Here is a 6,524-nt window from a genome sequence, read left to right on the forward strand (position 1 = left end):
TCTAATATACTCCCCATGCATGTGTGTGTGTATGTGTGTGTGTGTGTGTGTGTGTGTGTGTGTGTGTGTTTCCAGAAAATAGGGAGAAAAATCATATTAGGTTTTGTGTTTTTTTGGAGGGATTGGTAAAAAAAAAATATCTTTTCTCATTAAGAAGTAACAAAAAATTTTAAAAATTATAAATTATATGTTAATTGATACAATTCCCTATTTGAAACTTTAAAGGGAGAAAGTAGTCTTTAGGAATATGCACACATTCTATTTATACTACTTAAGTGCTTCTGAAATGAGAATCCCTTGTCCATCAGGAGATTTACTAATAGAATATTGTTCAGAGAATTCATGCTTCAGGCAAAGATTGGACTAAATGGCCTCTAAGATCCCTTCTTCTCTGATATTCAATGATTCTATGGCATATCTCCTATAAATGAATCTTTTTTAAGGTTTGCCTGACATTTGTGGTATTTGAGAAACAGTATTTGGGGGATATATCTACTCTGTCTTTTCTTCCCTGCTCCCTGCCTCATTTACTATCTTTCCCCATATACTCCCATACAAAAATTTATATGAAGAGTCAAAAAGGACAGAACACTGTAGTGGAAGATTATGACAAGACAGAGATATGCCTGGAGGATAGGTTTGGTTTGCCCAGCATGTTCTCAGAGAGAATTGCTATTGACTTTTTCTCTTCCCTTGGGAAAGGGACCATTGTTAATAGAGGAAACAGGAGAAAAAGGGGCAAAGTTCATAGTTCAGAGGAAAGGTCCAGGTAAAGACAGAAATGAAGAGGAAAATACTACTCAAAAGGGAGTCTACTTGGTAGAATTAATAGAAAACAATAATATCCTATAAATGTATTTTTCTTTTTTACTTACAGTAGGAGCTATAAATTATTCTTCCCAGCACTCATTGACACTAGAGGAGTGCTTTATACATAGTATCATGACCCTTCTCTGAATTTCATAGGAAGCAACTCAAAAGTAATTTGTCATACAAGGTAACAGGATGTACTTTCTCACCTAGGGATTCATTTTACCCTTCTCTAAGGAGAAACAGTCCTTCTTGCACAGTGGTTTAAAGAGAAAATTCTTGCCAGTGCAGGTTATTCCTTTGCTCTACCTTTGCATTGATTATGGTGAAAATTGAATTGAGGATAACACAATTGTTGGGGGCTTACTAAAATTGAAGAGACATAAATTGACCAATTGAGTAAATGCTGAAAAGACTAGAGATTCTTCAAACTTCTTTGGAGGAAAAGCATTAGGCTCAAAATGAGAAGCAAATAGTTTCCCTTAAAAGTCATAAAAACCCATAAGAGAGGGTCAGATTCAACTAGAGAGGAAGGAGCACCAGGAGGATGCCCAAGTAGCTTAGTAGCTCTGGAAGTCCTTAGACATAGCTAGATCTATTATGAGGATTAGACTTTAAAATACAGAAATCACAACACAGAGAAGCCAGCATTGTCCTTGAATCCACTGTGACTAAATAAGCTAGACTGTGATCAAAAGTTAGAATGTGAGTTTGGAATATCTAGAATCATAAGTAGAGAGGATGTGTGACTGGTAAGAAGTGATATATTTTTTTCTTTGTTTTGTGGTTTGATTACTATGTCATATGGATTGATATTTTCTAGCTATTCCTATTTTGATAAATTAATTTCATAAGTTTGTAATTTAAATGACTAGAAAAGGAGGAAAGTCTTTAGAGAGACATGAGCCAAACGTATTTGGTCTCAAAGGAATAATTGTGGATGGGGATTGATCCATGCAGCTAAAGGATGAAAATAGACCTGAGTTTTATGCATGCTTCAGAAGCCACCCAATAGTGTGATTATGAACAAGTCATTTAACCTGCTTCAGCCTTACTTTCCTCAATGGGAATAATAATAATGAAATAATATTGATAAAGCACTATATGAATGATATCTATCAGAGGAAGATTATGAGAAGATGGAAGAGCTTGTAAAAAAAAAATCCCATGTATTTCATATTTTCCTCACAGACAAAATAAAATTGGACTTCAAGGTTAGTGAAAATTGGGGTAGAACAGGAGTCCTCCTAGGATAACCATAGAAATCCCAAAGAAAAACCAAAGAAAGCCCAAGGTAGAGGATTAAACTACTGTGAAATGTAAATCTCTCTAGGCTAAACAACCAAGTAAATCTCTCCTGCTAAACAACAAATAGGGAGCCCTGGATTGGTGGGTTTGAAGGTAGCTTCACCCTGAATCACAGGAATTTTCGCCTCCACACAGAAGTCAAGGAAGATTGAAGGAACTTCTGCTGCTAAGGAATGCCAGGCCCACCTGTGCTGCTGAAACACAGTTCTGGTGAGAAGAAATCAACATATCTGGGCAGTACAGAAGCAGTGAGACAGGGAAGCTGCTGGCTATGCATGCTTATAGGAGGGTAGAGTTCTAGTACGGGGTTCCACAGTCAAAAGGGAGAACTGAAGTGAAGCCAGAGGCACCATCCTCCTCCACCTCACTCCAGGAGAAGTGCTTATATTATTAAGTTCTTTTTTTTTTTTTAATATTTTTTTTAAATAGCAGGTAAAGAAAAAAGAACTCAACCACAGAAAGTTAATATGAATACAGAAGACTGGTATTCATCTTCAGAGGAAAATACTAAAGTAAAAACAACCTCCCTTATCCCACAGAGTAACATTAAGTGGCTATCTTCCTAAAAAAAAAAAAAAAATTATAGATGAATTCAACAAGTACTTTAAAAATCAAATGAGACAGATTAAAGAAAAGCTAAAAAAAATAAGAGCAATCTAAAAAAAATAAGGTTATGAAAAAAATGTCAACTAACTAGAAAAGGAGTTCAAGTCCTTTATTTAATAACAGTTCTGTTTTTCAAAATATATGCAAAGATAATTTTCAACGCTCACCCCTGCAAAATCTTGTGTTCCAAATTTTTCTCCTTCTCTCCACCTCCCCCTACCTTAGACAGCAAGCAATACAATATAGGATAAGCAGGTGCGATTCTTCTAAACAGTTTTTCACATTTATCATGCTGCACAGGAAAAATCAAATCAAAAATGGGGGGGGGGAAGACAAAATAAAAATAAGTAAGCAAACAAAACAACAAAAGGTGAAAATACTATGTTATGATCCACATTCAGTTTCCATAGTCTTCTCTCTGGATGCGGATGGCTCTTTCCATCCCAAGTGTATTAGAACTGGCCTGAGTCAACTCATTGTTGAAAAGACACATATCTATCAGAGTTGATCATCTCATAATCTTGTTGTTGCTATATGTAATTTCTCTTGATTCTCCTTACTTCACTTAGTATCAGTTCATGTAAGTCTCTCCAGATATTTCTGGAATCATCCTCCTGGAGATCCAGAGTTTTAAAGCAGAAAATGACTCTTTGAAGATTAGAATTGGACAAAAAGAAGCCAGTAAAGTTATAAAAGATCAAGAAAAAAATAACACAAAATAGAAATAATGAAAAAAATAGAAGAAATTGTGACTTTAAAGAAAAAACAACAGATCTGTAAAACAGATTAAGAAGAGAAAATATAAGAATAATTAGACTAGCTTAAAGCTATGATAAAAAAAGAACATTAACATAATAATACAAGAAATAATTAAAGAATATTGTTCTGATGTGATAAAACAATAGGGGAAAATAAAAAGAGAAAAAATCTACCCATCACCACTGCAAAGAGATCCTACTTGAAAAAAAAAAATAGAAATATTACTGCTAAATTTCTAAGCCTCCAGATCAAAGAGAAAACTCTACAAGCAATACTAACAACATCAAAAAAATTCAAATATCTTGAGCTACAATAAGAATTGCACAATATTTATGAATGGCTATAATAAAAAACCATAGGTCCAAGACTACTATATATTAACAATCAAAAGAGTTAGGATTATGTGTGTGTATGTGTATGTGGGTGAGTGTATGTGTGTATGTGGGTGTATGTGTGTGTGTGTATTCCAAGAAAGGTATAGCCCACTTCATAAAGAAATAAGGGCAGAGAGAATAGGATAAGATGGGTTATAGAAGGGTATTTAGATTAAAATGAGTAGGACAAGATGTATAGATTAAAAGGAATGGAATAAGGAGGGAGGGAGAAAGGATACGAGGAGAAGACAAAGGAGTGATCAACAGGGGGAAGGGAGGTTAAGTCATAGCAAGACAAATTAACAGGTAGAAGTAAAGTAAAAGATTTAGCAAGGATAGGAAATAAGAGATATAAGCAAGCAAAATAACGATCAGGAATAGAATTTATTAGGGAAAAAAGTAGGACTGGTAAGACAAAGTTAAACTTAAAAAAGATTTAATCAAAAGAGAAATCTATATTATATGCCAGGCATAATAATATTATTTTAGATGTATGTATACATACATATGTACATATAAGTGTTTATGTATCTATGTGTATAGGTATACATATGTATGTATATGCACATATATATGTGCCTGTGTTTGAGCAGGTATAGATGTATGTATGCATGTTTATATACATATAACACATATATATGTGTGTTTATGTATACATACATGCATAAATGTGTCTTTGTTTAACTGCAGTCTACTTGGGAGATATTGGGGGAGGAAGTGAGGAAAAAAGAGTAAAGTAAGTCACATCAGAAAACAAAAGAAAATGTGGAAGATGAATAATTATGAATATAATGTCTTCCATTATTATATATGCTTTCTTGAAATGGAAATTTATTGTTATATATTTTGAACCCTCCCTGATGTTCTAATGGGCATATGATAATGTTTTGTTTTTTTTTCTCATGTGTTTGTTCATTATTTCTTTTCCTCTCTTCCTTTTTCTATTTTGTTTTTTCTTATAAAACCAAAATTATAATTAATTTGAAAGTTAAAAATAAAAAAATAAAAATAGCTATTATTATTTTCTATTATTATTATTATTGAGAGAGCCAGCAATACATAATCCTTTTTGAGCTAAGATCTTGAATTATAGTTTAGGAGGATAATTAAAGATTTTGCCTTTAGACAGTTGAAAATTCTAAAAGTGAAAGAGCTATTTATCTAGGGCATATGGGAGAGAATTTATCCGACTGAGAAATTTATTTCCTACTCAATCTGGTAATGGAGACATAGATAGAGTTAGAGAAGAAAAGTATCTAGAAACTAAAAAGACCTCGTAACCTCCCTTCCCCCTGTGGATCACTCCTTTGTCTTCTCCTCGTATCCTTTCTCCCTCCCTCCTTATTCCATTCCTATTAATCTATATATCTTGTCTTACTCATTTTAATCTAAATACCCTTCTATAACCCATCTTATCCTATTCTCTCTGCCCTTCTTTCTTTATGAAGTAGGCTATACCTTTCTTGGAATACACACACACACACACACATACACCCACACACACAAATACACCCATCCACACACACATACACACACATAACCCTAACTCTCTTGATTGTTAATATATAGTAGTCTTGGACCTATGTTTTTTTTTTTTTTGTTTGTTTTTTGTTTTTTTTTTTTATAATAGCCATTCATAAAAGCTATGGAGCAGAGAGTAAAGACAAAGGAGCTATGGTGTTTCCAAGTCCTTAACAGTAGTTCCAGGACATGCCCAAATGACATCACAATTTGCCTAAGGAGCTTCATTTCAGGACTCTTGTCTGTGAGGTGCCATAAAAGAGAACAGAGGACTATCCTCTAAAAATTGCATAAAGAAAAAAGAGTTAACTGCATAGAAACTGAAGGAATACATGAAGTACCTGGGTACCAGGTCAAAAAAAAGTGGTTTGAAATGTGAAGAATTTACATGAGGCATTCATCATAATCATAGAAGATGCCATTTATGGATGTGAAATTGTTCACAGGCTAAATCAAATAGAATTAAACAATGTGTTTTGAGTGAAGTAGACTTTTAAAGTTAGAGGGAAGAGGGGAAGGGAAGTAAGGGCAGAGTCTAGGGAAGTAGGGAGGACTTAGGGAGGGAGGGGTCTAGCCAAGTACAAACTCCCATGCATATCTAAGTGGCCAGGTATATTGTGAGAGCAGTTGCTACAGAGAGTGGGAGGTTATCTCCAGGATGTTAATCAAGACCTTCTGAGGAGTTGGTCTACTTCTGTTTGTGACAAGGGAAACAGGATTGGAGGCTTAAAGTTCTGATAATGGTGGCAGGATGGAATGATTGAAGTTTCTGTTCCACATGTTTGTCATCAAAGAAACAATAAAGATGTGTATCTTTGCCAAGGCTTCACAGAGCCTCAGCAGCAGACACTTTCTGAAAAGTACTACAATATTTTGGGGTAGCCCTATGCAAAACATAACTTTAAACAAACGGGACTATAAATTCCTTTCAGGAAAGTTGCGACAGATAAGATTATTTCCCATGAACTTTATTTTGAACCTTATTTATTTTTCTAGGTGTTTTATTCATTGAATTTTGTGAATCTCATTTATGAAAGGTGAATCATTGATGACATTCTGGTTGTTTTCTAGATTTCCTGAGTAGAAATGGCAAGTTAGAGAAATGGTTCCCAAGTCTTTCCTGTTCTATTAAAGCCTCTGACATAA

Source organism: Sminthopsis crassicaudata, chromosome 3 (genome assembly GCF_048593235.1).
Source record: "Sminthopsis crassicaudata isolate SCR6 chromosome 3, ASM4859323v1, whole genome shotgun sequence".
Taxonomy (NCBI): domain Eukaryota; kingdom Metazoa; phylum Chordata; class Mammalia; order Dasyuromorphia; family Dasyuridae; genus Sminthopsis; species Sminthopsis crassicaudata.